The sequence below is a fragment of the Heloderma suspectum genome, chromosome 3 (assembly GCF_057233095.1).
Source record: "Heloderma suspectum isolate Gila_16-S chromosome 3, 16-S_ref, whole genome shotgun sequence".
NCBI classification, from domain to species: Eukaryota; Metazoa; Chordata; class Lepidosauria; order Squamata; family Helodermatidae; genus Heloderma; species Heloderma suspectum.
Window position 1 is genome coordinate 232,817,801 of NC_139460.1, and position 16,693 is coordinate 232,834,493.

A 16,693-nucleotide genomic window follows, 5' to 3' on the forward strand; every position below is an offset into this window, starting at 1 on the left:
AGGTCAATGGCTCGGGTGTCTTGAGTAAGAAAACTAGGCCCTCTTTTCCACTGATGCAGCAGCTGCCCAAATTCCTTCACTATCAGTGGAACATGGTGGCTCCGATTTCGCTGGGGCTGTGGATCCATTCTGGGTTTCAGTCAGAACTCTAAAGGATATATCCAAGGTGCGGAACCTATTTTGGGGCTGGGGTTCAGCACCTTGGATAGCTCTTTAGAGTTCTGCCTGGTTCTGACTGAAACCCAGAAAAGATTCACAGCCCCAACTGAAATCGGAGCCACCAGCATCCACAGCTCCCTGCCCTAGAAGCCCACAGCTGAGATGGCAGAATTAATTCCTGGAAACCCCACAGAGGCACCAGAACACAAGGCTGTAGACAGACATGTGCTAAAATATTCTTCCAGCTGTCACATTTGAACATCAGGGCCAAGCTAGACATGATAACAAGTGCATCTCTGTATTGATGCACAGAGTTTTGTTTTGTTTTGTTTTGTTTTAAAAGGCAGATAGCATCAGTTGGGAGCTGATGATTATTGGCAGCTGATGATTATCCTTCCCTGGTGAAATTCTGATGAAAATCCATCATCTGAAGATGCTGTTTGCACTGGGAGAAAATCCCTCATGGGCACCATTTGTTTTAATGTATCACTTTGGCAATGTAGTTCTGCATTGGGGGTCCTGATCCAGATTGGGATCACAGTGGGGGTGGGGGGAAGGGTTAAGTCACACACACACACACACACACACACACACTGCAGCTTTTTCAAGGCCCTTGGGTAAGACACCCCGAATGGGCCCTCTCCCTCAGTGAGTCTACCTTCTCACCACCATTGTCACCAGCTGCTATTGCTCCTAATCCTCTCTCTCATCATTACTACCACTTGCTTGCTTGACAAGCAGAGAGCAAGTAGACATGGGCATCTACTCCTCCTCTTTCGCACCAGAGCAAGAGGCAGGTGAACAAGCTGACTGCAATGGTGAAGAGGAGGAGCAAGTCCAGGGAGCTGTTGTCAGGGGGGCCCTGCTAGGGTGTGGCCCTTGGGAGATGATTGACCATACCTACCCTTGATACCTGGTAGGGCTTCTCAGCTGCAGCTGGAATGCAGTGGGAAGAAAGTGTGATGGTGGTAGAGCCACTTGATAGTCTGTAGCCAATACACTCCTTTTTGCTACCCTGCATAATAGACCATTTTGATGTTCCTTCTTATTGTTGTGCCTTTGGGATCAGGAACTATAAAGAGATATGAAAGTAGAAGCAGGAAATGCATTATTTTGATTTTTTCACATATCAAATAAAAGTTACTTTGAAGTATGAGAAAAAAAAGTTCTAGCTCTGAACTGCCATTGAAATGATCTGCTGATTTCCATAACAAATAAATCAAGAAAAAAATACACCCCATTTTTAACTGTCTAGTGTAACTGGAGAGAACATTGTATCTGAAAGCATATTAAAGTAAATATGAATGTATTAACAGTTCAGCTATTTCTGTGCATGATTCCCAAGAGTATAGGACAATATGCCACAATAAGAAATATAATATGTGATCTAAATGTTATTGCAAAGATCAAATGTATATCAAAGAAGAAAAACTGCTTTATTGTAAAATACATGGAATCTCTTATCTTCCATCAGACAAATGGAAGAAATGAAAAGCCTATAGCCACAGGCCAAGATTCCAGTTGTTCTCTTGCCCTAAGTTCTCTTTGGGAAAATAGCCATAAAGTTTAATTAGTTCTACCCTTCACAACCCTTCAATCAAAGATCTGGCCAAAGGGCATGAAAGTGCAATATTTTTAATTGTGCAAACATAACACTACACCATGGATAGATTTATTATAAGCCTTCCAAAAGAATAAATTGGGCTGACAACTTCATATAATCAGAAATACATTAATTTTCAAACCTATCCTGAATGTTTAATGAAGTTGACTAGTAAGAGCCCTAACCAAATCTTAGATGTGTTCTACCTTAATTCAACCCCTTCATGGATCACTGCCTTGTTGTGGCGAAGGGGCTTGCGTAACTCAGTGAAGCCATAAGCTATGCCGTGCAGGGCCACCCAAGATGGACAGGTCATGGCAGAGAGTTCTGACAAAATGTGGTCCACTGGAGAAGGAAATGGCAACCCACTCCAGTATTCTTGCCAAGAAAACCCCATGGAACGTATCACAAGGCTAAAAGAGATGACGCCGGAAGATGAGCCCCTCAGGTCGGAAGGTGTCCAATATGCTACTGGGGAAGAGCAGAGGGTATTTCCAAGTAGCGCCAGAAAGAGTGAAGCGGCTGGGCCAAACCCAAAAGGACACTCAGCTGTGGATGTGTCTGGCGGTGAAAAGAAAATCCGATGCTGTAAAGAACAATATTGTTTAGGAACCTGGAATGTCAGATCAATGAATCAAGGTAAGCTGGAGGTGGTCAAACATGAGATAGCAAGATTGAACATCGACATCTTGGGAATCAGCGAACTCAAATGGACAGGCATGGGCGAATTTAATTCAGGTGACCATCATATCTACTATTGTGGGCAAGAATACCTTAGAAGAAATGGAGTAGCACTCATAGTCAACAAAAGGGTGGGAAAAGCAGTACTGGGGTACAATCTTAAAAATGATAGAATGATCTCAGTACGAATCCAAGGCAAACCATTCAACATCACAGTAATTCAAGTCTATGCCCCAACCACTGAGGCCGAAGAAACTGAGGTTGATCGGTTCTATGAAGACCTACAACACCTTCTAGAACTAACACCAAAAAAAGATGTCCTCTTCATCATAGGGGATTGGAATGCTAAAGTAGGAAGTCAAGAAATCACCGGGATAACAGGCAGGCATGGCCTTGGTGTACAAAATGAAGCAGGACAAAAGCTAATAGAGTTTTGCCAAGAAAACATGCTGATCATAGCAAACATTCTTTTCCAACAGCACAAGAGGCGACTCTACACATGGACGTCACCAGATGGTCAATATCGAAATCAGATTGATTATGTCCTTTGCAGCCAAAGATGGAGAAGCTCCATACAGTCAGTAAAAACAAGACCTGGAGCTGACTGTGGCTCAGATCATGAGCTGCTTCTTGCAAAATTTCGGCTTAAATTGAAGAACGTAGGGAAAGCCACTAAACCTTTCAGGTATGACCTAAATCATATCCCTGATGAATATACAGTGGAGGTGAGGAATAGATTTAAGGGATTAGACCTGATAGACAGAGTGCCTGAGGAACTATGGACGGAGGTCCGTAACATTGTTCAGGAGGCAGCAACGAAATCCGTCCCAAAGAAAAAGAAATGCAAGAAAGCCAAGTGGCTGTCTGATGAGGCTTTACAAGTAGCTCACGAAAGAAGGGAAGCGAAAAGCAAAGGAGAAAGGGGAAGATATACCCAACTGAATGCAGAGTTCCAGAGAATAGCAAGGAGAGACAAGAAGGCCTTCTTAAATGAACAATGCAAAGAAATCGAGGAAAACAACAGAATGGGAAAGACTAGAGATCTCTTCAAGAAAATTGGAGATCTCAAGGGAACGTTTTGTGCAAAGACGGGCATGATAAAGGACAAAGAAGGCAGGGACCTAACAGAAGCAGATGAGATTAAGAAGAGGTGGCAAGAATACACAGAAGAACTATACAGGAAAGATCTGAATGTCCCTGATAGCCATGATAGTGCGGTCACTGAACTTGAGCCGGACATCCTAGAGAGTGAAGTCAAGTGGGCCTTAGGAAGCATTAGTAACAACAAAGCTAGCGGAGATGACAGTATTCCAGCCGAGCTATTTAAAATCCTAAAAGATGATGCTGTTAAAGTGCTGCATTCAATATGCCAACAAATCTGGAACACTCAACAGTGGCCACAAGACTGGAAAAGGTCAGTTTACATTCCAATTCCAAAGAAGGGCAACGCCAAAGAGTGTTCAAACTACCGCACCATTGCGCTCATTTCACATGCCAGCAAGGTGATGCTCAAAATCCTACAAGCTAGGCTTCAGCAGTATGCGAACCGAGAACTACTGGAAGTACAAGCTGGGTTTCGAAGAGGCAGAGGAACTAGAGATCAAATCGCCAACATTCGCTGGATCATGGAGAAAGCAAGAGAATTCCAGAAAAACATCTATTTCTGCTTCATTGACTACGCTAAAGCCTTTGATTGTGTGGATCACAACAAACTGTGGCAAATTCTGAAAGTGATGGGAGTACCAGACCACCTTACCTGTCTCCTGAGAAACCTGTATGAGGGTCAAGAAGCAACAGTAAGAACCAGAGATGGAACAACCGATTGGTTCAAAATTGGGAAAGGAGTACGACAAGGCTGCATATTGTCGCCCTGCTTATTTAACTTATATGCAGAGTACATCATGAGAAATGCCGGGTTGGATGAATCAGAGGTCGGAATGAAGACTGCCGGGAGAATTATCAACAACCTCCGATATGCAGACGATACACCCTAATGGCAGAAAGCGAAGAGGATCTCAAGAGCCGCTTGTTGAGGGTGAAAGAGGAGAGTGCAAAAGAGAGCCAGTGTGGTGTAGTGGCAAGAGTGTTGGACTGGGAGCTGGGAGATCCGGGTTCTAGTCCCCACTCCGCCATGGAAGCTCACTGGGTGACTTTGGGCCAGTCACACACTCTCAGCCCAACCTACCTCACAGGGTTGTTGTTGTGAGGATAAAATGGAGAGGAGGAAGATAATGTAAGCCGCCTTGGGTTCCTTGCAAGAGGAATAAAGGCGGGATATAAATGCAATAATAAATAAATAAATAAAAAGCTGGTTTGAAACTCAACATTAAAACAACTAAGATCATGTCATCTGGCCCTATCACTTCCTGGCATATAGAAGGGGAAGAAATAGAAGCAGTGACAGATTTTACTTTCTTGGGCTCCAAGATCACCGCAGACGGTGACTGTAGCCATGAAATTAAAAGACGCTTGCTCCTTGGGAGGAAAGCTATGGCCAACCTAGACAGCATAGTCAGAAGCAGAGACATCACCTTGCCAACAAAGGTCCGTATAATCAAAGCTATGGTTTTCCCAGTAGTAATGTATGGCTGTGAGAGCTGGACTATAAGGAAGGCTGAGCGCCGAAGAATTGATGCTTTCGAACTGTGGTGCTGGAGAAGACTCTTACGAGTCCCCTGGACTGCAAGGAGGTCAAATCAGTCCATCCTAAAGGAGATCAACCCTGACTGCTCATTGGAAGGACAGATAATGAAGCTGAAGCTCCAATATTTTGGCCACCTAATGCGAAGAGAAAACTCCCTGGAAAAGACCCTGATGCTGGGAAAGACTGAAGGCAAAAGGAGAAGGGGACGGCAGAGGATGAGATGGCTAGATAGCATCACGGATGCAATGAATATGAACTTGAGCACGCTCCAGGAGAGAGCACAGGACAGGAAGGCCTGGCGTGCTATGGTCCATGGGGTCACAAAGAGTCGGACACGACTGAACAACTGAACAACAACAACAACAACCTTAATTCAAACTTAGGGCACAGTCCTATCAGGATAGTTGGCTACCTCTGAACTCAGAGGCTGACTATCTAATGCAGAGTGACCGGACCATGGAGGGGAGCCTCTCCTTCATGCTCTGGCTGCCCTGCATTTACAGACGATTTTGGCTGTCTAGCTGGGAACTTAGGAGCAGGAGGGGGAGGCCACATGGTGCATAGGAAGTGTCTTAACTATGCTTCCATGGTCTCCTCCCTGCCCTGAGAACACCCCTTTTTTGCCGGCTCCACATTGCATGGGAAGAATCTGGAGATGGGGAAGAATTGTGCCACCTATGAGGCAATGGGGGTGGGGGGCACAGTTTCTGGGAACTGAGCTCAGACCTGTGGCTCTGAGCTCGGTTCCCAGAAATCAAAAAATCCTATGGCTGTCTAGACACTGTCCAGAGACCATAGGGTTGCTCTCATAGAATCATAGAATAGTAGGGTTGGAAGGGGCCTTCAAGGCCATCGAGTCCAACCCCCTGCTCAATGCAGGAATCCAAGTCAGAGCATCCCTGACAAGTCGCTGTCCAGCTTCATCTTGAATGCCTCCAGCGTGAGAGAGCCCACCACCTCCCTAGGGAATTGGTTCCATTCTTATATTGCTCTAACAGTCAGGAATTTTCTCCTGATGTTCAGCCAGAATCTGGCCTCCTGTAACTTGAGCCCGTTATTCTGTGTCCTGCATTCTGGGATGATCAAGAAGAGGTCCTGGCCTTCCTCTCTGTGACAGCCTTTCAAGTACTTGAAGAGCACTATCATATCTCCCCTCAGTCTTCTCTTCTCAAGGCTAAACATGCCCAGTTCTTTCAGTATCTCTTCATAGGGCTTTGTTTCCATTCCCCTAATCATCTTTGTTGCCCTCCTCTGAACCCTTTCCAGCTTGACTGCATCCTTCTTAAAGTGCGGTGCCCAGAACTAGACACAGTACTCTTGATGAGGCCTACCCCATGCTGAGTAGAGGGGAACTTGTACTTCCTGGGATTTGGAAATTATACTTCTATTAATGCAGCCCAAAATAGCATTTGCCTTTTTTGCAGCCACATTACATTGTTGGCTCATGTTCAGCTTGTGATCTACAACCATTCCAAGATCCTTCTCACTTGTAATGTTGTTGAGCCATGTATCCCCCGTCTTGTAACTGTGCATTTGGTTTCTTTTTCCTCGGTGCAGAACTTGGCATTTATCCCTATTAAATTTCATTCTCTCATTCTCTGCCCAGCGCTCCAGTCTATCAAGATCACTTTGAATTTTTTTTCTGCCTTCCAAGGTATTCGCTATCCCGCACAATTTTGTGTCATCTGCAAATTTGATCAGCATTCCCTGCACCTCCTCCTCCAAGTTATTAATAAAAATGTTGAAGAGCACTGGGCCCAGGACTGAGCCCTGTGGTACCCCGCTCATTACCTCTTCCCAGTTGGAGAAGGTCCCATTGATAAGCACTCTTTGAGTCCGATTCTGTAGACAACTGTGGATCCACCTGATTGTTGTTTCATCTAGCCCACTTTGAGTTAGTTTGCTCGTCAGGATATCAGGGGGCACTTTGCCGAAAGCTTTGCTGAAGTCGAGGTATATTATGTCTACAACATTCCCACAGTCCACAATGGAGGTTACTTGATCAAAAAATGAGATCAGATTAGTCTGGCAGGATTTGTTCTTGACAAATCCATGTTGGCTTTGAGTAATCACTGCATTGTTTTCAAGGTGCTTACAGATGGATTGCTTGATAATCTGTTCCAGAATTTTCTCAGGGATTGATGTCAAACTGACCTGTCTGTAGTTCCCAGGTTCCTCCTCTTTACCCTTTTTGAAGATAAGGCCAACATTAGCCCTCGTCCAGTCATCTGGCACTTCACCCGTCCTCCATGATTGCTCAAACGCAGTGGCTCTGGGAGTTCTTCTGCCAGTTCCTTTATTACTCTAGGATGCAATTCATCTGGCTCTGGAGATTTGAACTCAAAGTAATTAGGTGTTCCTTGACCGTATGCCTATCAAGCTGCAATCCTGCCCCTTCAGCCTGTACTTTGCCTTTGCCAGGGGGGTCATAGATCCTCTTTTGGGAGAAGACTGAGCCAAAATAGGAATTGAGCACCTCTGCCTTTTCTTTGTCATCTGTTATCATTTTGCCATCCTTATTTGATAGAACCACCATTTCTTTCCTCTGTCTTTTACTATGCACGTAGCTGAAGAAAGCTTTTTTGTTGCTTTTAGCATCCCTCGCTAACTCAGCTCATTCTCAGCTTTAGCCTTCCTGACACCATCCCTGCAATTCTGTGCTACCTGTCTGTATAATTCCTTTGTTGCTTGGCCTTCTCTCCACTTCCTATATGTGTACTTTTTGTTTTCAGGTCATCTCTAAGCTTTTTGTGAAGCCACATTGGCTTCTTCTGTTGTCTTCCACCTTTTTTTCTTGTTGGAATTGTTTGTGATTGTGCCTTGAGAATTTCCTTTTTTAAAAACTCCCATCCATCTTGGATTCCTTTTCTCATTAGCGTCGCTTGCCATGGGACCTTACTGATCATTGTTCTGAGTTGATTAAAATCAGCTTTCCTAAAATCCAGGGTATGCGTTTGGCTACACTCAGCTTTTGCTTCCCTTAGAACCAAGAACTCAAGTATAACATGGTCGCTTTCCCCCAGAGTTCCTGTAACTGCTACTTTATCCACTAAGTCATCTCTGTTGGTTAGGATCAAGTCAAGGATAGCTGATCCTCTAGTTCCTTCCTCTACTTTCTGTAGGAAGAAGTTCTCCACCACACAAGTCAGGAATTTCCTGGAGAGGCCATGTTTTGCAGAATTTGTCTCCCAACAAATATCGGGGAAATTGAAGTCCCTCATTACTACTACATCATGCTTCCTTAAAACATTGGCTATTTGCTTTTCAAAAGTTTCATCCTCATCTTCTCCTTGATTGGGTGGCCTGTAGTAGACTCCAACCACTAGGTTCCTTTTATTCTTTGCTCCATTTATTTTAACCCAGATGCTCTTGATGGGGCTACCAAGCTCATCCTCCTGTATTTCTGTGCAGAGAGATGTATTTGTAACATATAGTGCAAGCTCACCTCCCTTTCTGTTTCTCCTGTTTGTTTTGAACAAGTTCAATTGCTGCATTCCAGTCATGAAAGTCATCCCACCAAGTCTCAGTTACACCTATCAAGTCATAATTTCCCTCCTGTATTAAGAGCTCTCCCCATTAGTTATTATTGTTCTTCTTGTTGTGGTGGTTTTGATGGACCATGCTAATCTATAATGAAAAGCACAGAGATAACCCTCCCTTTCTAGGTTCTTGTATAGCTTGCTAGCTGATGTTGAAAAACAGGTATATTTTCTCAGTAGCCATTAATGGCCTGTCAGATGAGTCTTCACTGTAATAAGACCAATTCAGCATTGGCCAAAAAAAATGGCATTGACAACCATTTTTGGCAATATATTGGCAGCCATCGATTAAAAAAATGAAAACTAAATGTACTGAACAATCCAGGGCTATGTAGATTTTTTAAATATAGAATCATAGAATAGTAGGGTTGGAAGGGGCCTACAAGATCATCGAGTCCAACCCCCTGCTCAATGCAAGAATCCAAGTCAGAGCATCCCCGACAGATGGCTGTCCAGCTGTGTACTAGATATAGATATAGATATATTTCTGTGTACTGCAAAGCTACTTCCATTGGTAGGGATGTACAAGAATTTTCCATCAGTTCATTAAAGATCAGAACTTGTCCCCATTCCAGACGCCAAACATGAGCACATTTGGGGGGCAAAGCTCTTTAAAAAATATGCATCCCATTTGAAAAAAAATGGCATTTTGGAATGGGAATGAGTCAAACTGACCTTCAAGGTGGAACTACTTTTTCCTGTAGTACAACCTATGGCTTTTGTTTTTAAAGTTCATTACTTTGGTGATGTGTTTTCCCAAACCAGTCTTTTCCTTCAATGAGCCCATTTACAATTCTCTTGTTAATTCCCTCGGTCATGTGAGCATGAAAAACCCCTGCAGCAATAATTTCATTGTTCTTCTCCTTTGAGACCTCAACAGACAATAATGCCACATTCAATCTTCCTGTCCAGATGAGGTGATACTGAGGAAATTATGCAACTTTAATTATCACTACCTGAATTTACTGGCTTTCTCTACCACTACACCCTCTTCTGAAACAGAGTGAAGTGGTGCTTCACAAGTTATATAGTTAGATCCACACCTAAAGCCAAACTAGACTTTTTTCCTGACATAAAAGACCCAGACTAGACATTTTTCCTGATGAAAACCACCCCCACCCCCAAGCTACATCTAACAATGAAGATTTCTCTCCCAATTCAAATGGCAGCTTGCTGTGGGGGGCCTGGATTTTCATCAGGAGAATGGCAAGGAAAACAGTGTTCCTGCTGCTGCAGAGGCTTCCCCATTTCTGCTATTTGCATAACAAAATGCAATTAATGTCACATCTGGTTTAGCCCTAGGACGTTTATGTGCACCCCTTTAAAATGTAGAGTGGTACCCAGTGGTGTCCCAGCATTAGAGCTGATGGTGATACACTAGCATAAACCAACACTTGCACAATGTAACTAGCACTTGCTAATTCAACAGGAAAAGTGGCAGTTTGCACCAAAATGCAACAGTGTGGCAGCCAAAATTGCCCTTTTTGCCACCGTACCACCAGCTTTCGGTGGCAAATGGCTGCATTTCTCCATTGTGCTCACAAGTGCTAGTTGTATTGTGCAAGCATTGGTTTTAGCTGGCACAGCATCATCAGCCCTAGTGCTGGGACACGGTTGGATACCGCCCATAGTGTGTAAATGAGAAAAACATATGTCTGAAAGCACATGTATGATACAAATGCAATCCTCGGAGAGCTAGGACTAGCTGCAGGTCCATGTTGAGAGCACACTCCTCTGGGTTTGCCTCTGCATAACGTTGCAGAGCCTAACTCTTGACCCTAAGTTATTTCTGAAGAGCACTAGAACCCTAAGTTATATTAAGTGAGGTTTTCCCACCTTAATTTTTGCCCAGACTCTTCTTTTCATAGGAGTTCCCAAACCTCTGACATTAAATGGCAAAATTTTAATATCATTCATCACATCATTAGAGATGATCCCTAATTCCTAAATAGTTATTTATTTCTTTTTATTACATTTCTTTTCTATACCACCCAATTGCTGAATCTCTCTGGGCAATTCACTAATAAATAATTGAGCTAAATACCACTCCAATGTATCATTGGTCTCTCATTTTCATGAGAAATGCATCCATGTGGTAATAAATTCAACAAACTGAACAACAAAAACCAGAACACCACCAACTAACCAAAACATTAACTGTGCTGGATGGCCTATCACTGATACATACACCCATGCTGGGGAGTTTAATCCTCTAGAATCATAGAAGGAACCTTGGAGATGATCTAGTCCAACCCTCTGCTCAATGCAGGCTCTGCATCCCTTACAGATGATCACCCAGCCTATGCTTAAATACCTCCAGTGAAGGAGAACCCATCAGGCAGTCTATTCCATTGCCAAATAGCCCTCACCATTAGGATGTTTATCCTAATGTTGAACCAAAATCTGGTTCCTTGCAACTTCCAACCACTGGTTCTAGTCCTACTCCCTGGAGCAACAGAGAGCAACTCTGCTCCATCTTCTACATGACAGCCATTCAGATATTTGAAGACCACTGTCATGTCTCCCCTTAATCTTCTCTTCTTCAGGCTAATATATCCAGCTCTTTCAACTGTTCATCATAGTCTTGGTTCCATGACTAATAGTGTGTCATAAGGTAATGGCATGTAAGCAGGTGTTCTCAGTAGAGCAGCACTCATCCTCTCGAATCCTCCCCCAAGTGTGGTTCGAAGGGCAAGAACTGTGAGAAGCTTCAAATGCCTCTTGAAAATGCATTTGTTTGTTCACTCAGGCATCCCCTAACTTGTAATTGATCATGACACTGATCTGTTTTACTGCTTTTGCTGTAATGTTTTTTTTAAGGTATTTATTGTTTTATGCTGTTTTTATCTTGGTTTTTACATGGGAATGCATGTGTTTTTATGTAAAGTGCTTGGAAATCCTGGGAACTCGAGTGGCACAGAAGCAGCTTAAGTAAGTAAGTAAGTAAGTAAGTAAATAAATAAATAAATAAATGGGCTTGGTTCACTGAAATTGAATACATACACTAACAATTGTAAAGTAACGATTTGATAAATTTCCTGGTGACGGTTGTCTTTTTAATGTATTGGCCTTCATTGTATATGAATTGTTGTTCATTGTCAATCAATGTTTTAATGTTTGTATTTATTACAAAAGTCAAAAAGATAATAAAAGCAAACACACATTGAATCAAGCAGAGGAGAAAATTCAAACACTAAACAGCCTCAAATCTCATTTTTGTTGTTTAGACTTTACATAGGAACATAGGAAGCTGCTTTATACTGAGTCAAACCATTGGTCCGTCTAGCCCAGAACTGTTGACACTGAGTGGCAGTGGTTCTTCAGGGTTTCAGGAAGCATCCTTTCCTAGCCCTGCCTGGAGATGTTGGCGATTGAACCAGGAACCTTCCTCGTGCAAAGTATGTGCTCTACCACTGAGCTATGGCCCCTTCCCTACATAGACCATCCATTATGTTCATGCAAATTGTGTTCAATGTGGTTACTGCTCTCAGACAGATCATCCAGGCCGAAATGATACAAAACCTCACCACCATGGTCTGAGAAGTATCCACTGCTTCTAGGAAGCTGAGTGTGGATGCTGTTAATAGGAAAAGCTGTGTTTTCCATCTTCCTAAAGCAGTCTCTGGAGTTCTTATTAAACAGCAACTTCAAGTTGAAATTGTAGGCATCCACTGGATTAAAAATATTGCCATATGTTAAATACCTCAGGTTTCTCAATGTTATTCAGAGGGGTTTGCAGGCATTATTATACTGGAGAGAGAGAAAAAGTTAATTCTCCCACTCAGATGAAAGTGCTGCCTGTAAAACTGTGACCTTTGTTTTATGGGCACACATTCACATCTGTTAACCAATATTACCCATATGTCCCAAGGTGTATTTCATCTAGAATACAAAGTGTGTCTTTATTGCACTTATGCTTGCTTGAGAACACAATTAAGAGAGTTTGTTTTCTTATGCCTGAAAGCTATTTGCATGGTGTTCAGATATTTAAAGGTGATCTACAGCTTGTGTATTCACATCATGGATATATAAACATGAAGCCAGAACATCATAAGACAGTTAACTTGCTTCAACATCTGTTTTATCCCAGCAATGATTTAGTGAATCAGAGCTCATCTTAATTATTACTACAAGGAACTCATTTCACCATCCTTGCTATTGCAGATTATTGTTGCATTTAGGTATGGCCTCTGGAATTTCGGTGTACCATAGTTGACAGAGTTGCTGGAATAAAATGACAACTTGTTAAAGAAAATTAGATGCCAGCCATTTATGCATTGTAGTGGAGAGTACAACATTAGTGTTCCATCATAACACTAATGGAAGCAAGCATTTTGGCAGTAAATAGCTATGTACGATATGATGGAACAAGCAGTGGAGGGACAGTTCTTGGTGCTGTTGGAGGATACAGATTTCCTTGATCCATATCAATTAGTATTCGGAGCTAGGTTCAGGGCTGGAATAACTTTAGTCACACTGGTCAACAGAGCAGGAAAGGGGCATATAATCCTGCTCATTCTCCTGGACCTCTCAGGAGCGTTGGTATACTAGCGCACCAAATCCTTGTCCACTTCAGAAAAGAGCTGAGAATTAGGGGCCCTACACTGCAGTGGTTCCACTCCTATGGTGCTGCAAGATGGCATTGGGCAAGCACTGGGCAGCAGCTATTCTACCCCTCTTCACCTATGAAGTGCCACAAGATTACACCTTGCCCCTAGGGATGTCCATCACTGGAAAATCTGGCCCTTTTTAGGCTCACCAGACTTCCACGAAGTGCCCAACTCAGCATGCTTTTGCAAGCCAAACCATGCGGTTTCCCTGAGTTCTGAGGACTTTTAACGTGTGCGTTGACCGTAATTTGTGCAACTACAGATTTGTGCAAATTATGACCACAAATCGCACAAATTTGCATAATTTGTGCACGTTATGCCTGCAAATTTGCACAGAAAGTAACTTACAGCTGAAAACTGCACCATTTTTTTTTTTACACAAAGAAAAGTAATTTACGGAAATTCTACCTGCTGGCCCAACTCTTTGCACACCAAGTTCTGTCAGCTGGTGGAAGACGGAATGGAGTCCAGAGGGCTGAGCCAACAAAAGCTCATTGAGCTCCACCCCACAACCGGATTCCTCCAGCATCCCTACTTGCCCCCTGTGCTCTTTTAACATCTATATATGGTCTCTCTGGGAGAGACCATACAACAGATTTTAGTGTAATAATATTAACAGGACACCCAGCCCTATTTTTCATTTTCATCAAATCCAAAAGCAGCAGTAGATTCCCTGAATTAATGCCTGAATGTGCCTGGGGACTGAATGAAGTCTAATAAAGAAACTCTGCAGGGCTAGCCTGGAACCTGAGCATGGGGGGAGGGGGATGCAATTTCACATGTCCTTAGTAGGGCTACTTTTCACTTGAAGGATAAGGTGGGGGAGGGTGATTTGCTACTTGCAGTACCTTTCAGTGGCTTAGCAAACAAACTATTGCTATTCTAAGACGAGAGTAGGCCTCAGTCACCCATGCTTTGGGGACTCTGCTTTTGGACCACTGCCTTTGACGATGCTTTGAAAGCTGCAACTGGTATAAAATGTGGTGGTTTATCTTTTGACAGGGCAGAATAGCAGGCAATGTATTACTTCCCTGACCTATCCGTGCCAAGGGTAGGAAACCTGGTACCCTCCACATGTTTTGACTACAACTCCCACAGTTGAGGCTGGTGGCTCTGATTTTGGTGGGGCTGTGCATCCATTCCAGGTTTCAGTCAGAACCAGCCAGAACTCTAAGGGAGCTATCCAAGATGCTGAACCTATTTGGGGGATAGGGTTCAGTACCTGGATAGCTCCTTTAGAGATCTGGCTGGTTCTGACTGAAACCCAGAATGGATTCAGTGCCTCACTGAAATCAGAGCCATTATCCTCCACTCAACCCCCTTAAGCCCCAGCCAGCATAAGAACATAAGAATATAAGATCATAAGAAGAGCTATGCTGGATCAGATCAAGGATCCATCTAGTCCAGCATTCTGTTCACACAGTGGCCAACCAGCTGTCCACCAACAACCCACAAGCAGGACACGAGTGCAACAGCACCCTCCCACCCATGTTCCTGAGCAACTGGTGTACATAGGCTCACTGCCTCTGGTACTGGAGGTAGCCCATAGCCATCAAGGCTAGTAGCCATTGATAGCCTTTTCCTCCAGGAATTTGTCCAACCCCCTTTTAAAGCCATCCAAATTGGTGGCCATCACTACATCCCATGGTACCGAATTCTATCGTTCAACTATGCGCTGGGTGAAGAAGTATTTCCTTTTATCTGCCCTGAATCTTCCACCAACCAGCTTCATGGTGAATGGTCATGAATTAAGGGAGTTCTAGACCAAAATTTCTGGAAAGCAACAGGCTGCCTACCCTTGAACTACACCAACTACTTAGTTCAGGGGTGGGCATCTTCCGGGGACCTGAGGTCTATGTTCACCCCTGGATCTTTTTGGCGTGGGGCACCCACCCCAGAAAGGGCCAAATTCAGCTGCAAACTACTCCACAGTACTACACAGCACCACAATAGCTATGTTTATCTTGTCCGTACGCTATATTTAACCCTTTTGGTGCTCCATGGTTGCTTTATTTTAATTTGGGGGGCAGCAGCAGCTGCACTGGGGGGAGATGGGGACCACATGCAGCCTGCAGGCCACACTTTGTTCACCTCTGACTTAATTGCTTCAAGGCCCATTCCAAAGTGTTGGTATTGACCTTTAAGCCCTTATGTAGTCTGGGTCCCTCACACCTGAAAGTGCACTTCTTCCCATGTGTACCTCTCTATTCCCTCATGATGCTGAACTATGACCCATCCTTTACACAGGTGAGGTTGCTAAGAGCATAGGGATGAGTCTTCTCCATGGTGGCACCCATAGTACAGAATACCTTGCCCCCAATAGTCCTCCTGACTTCTTCCTTGCTGACTGTCTGGTGAAAACCAGGTGGTGGTGGTGGTGTTTTTAAAGGCATTTCTGTGGAGCAAAGTAGCTTTACTTTTAAACTGCACTGTAGATTGTGTAGTGCTGCTGTTGATATAGTTCTAGTGTTGGGCTGTTTTAATATTATTTTCACTTACAATTTTATTGATTGGGGGGAATACATGCTTATGAACAGAGAAGGAATGCTTTGAGAATAGGCGCAATATTAAATCCCAAAGTCCCACTCTTCCCAAAGGCATACAAGTGTAAGATTATCTAATATAATCCATTATGCATTATCAAAATAAATACCTTCAACCTTTTAAACATGACTTAGTACTCATATTTTCCCATAGTTGTTTATCAACAGCTATGCTTAACTGAGAAAGGGAATCAAATGTTCAAGTAATTTCCTTTTCTTCTGAAGACCTTGAGCTATTTGTATAACTCCATTATGCATTAGCTACATTAAACTCCATTAGCTTTGCGTAACTTCAGCGTCCTGATGATCCTATATCCATTTGGTTATTGTAGGAGCCTGAGCACTTTTCCAAGGTCGAGCTACACAGTTAATAGTTCAATGGCACAATCTCATACCAGGACCACCTCAAGGTATTTTGGTGCACTAGGCCAGGTACAATTTTGGTGCCCCACCCCCCGACACCACCACTTTTATTTCCTGAACAGCATGAAATAGAATCATGGGGCTTCTAACCACTCCAGTGGTCCCATTGGCTATGCAACCCCCAAAAGTTAGTGAGCTGATTGCTTCAGCTCGCTGCATCACACACTAAGGAAAATATTGTGATTTAAAAGGGCACACAGCTGCAGCCTGGACTGGCTAATGCAGCACATCCCTTTACTGTGTGCCAAGCCTTGCCTGACCACTATTGCTGCTGCCTGCCAGGGGGTTATTTTGCATCCTGGATCTCTCGGTGCCCTAGGCAACCACCCACTTTGCTTCCCCCTAAAAACAGGCCTGTCTCATACATGCATAAAGCAAGTATCAAAAATCAAGCCCGTTGAGTTCAGTGGGGCTGCCTCCCAGGAAACTGGGCATAGGATTGCACACTAACCACATGCTGCTTTGTTTGCCAGAGGCAGAGAATACAGCTA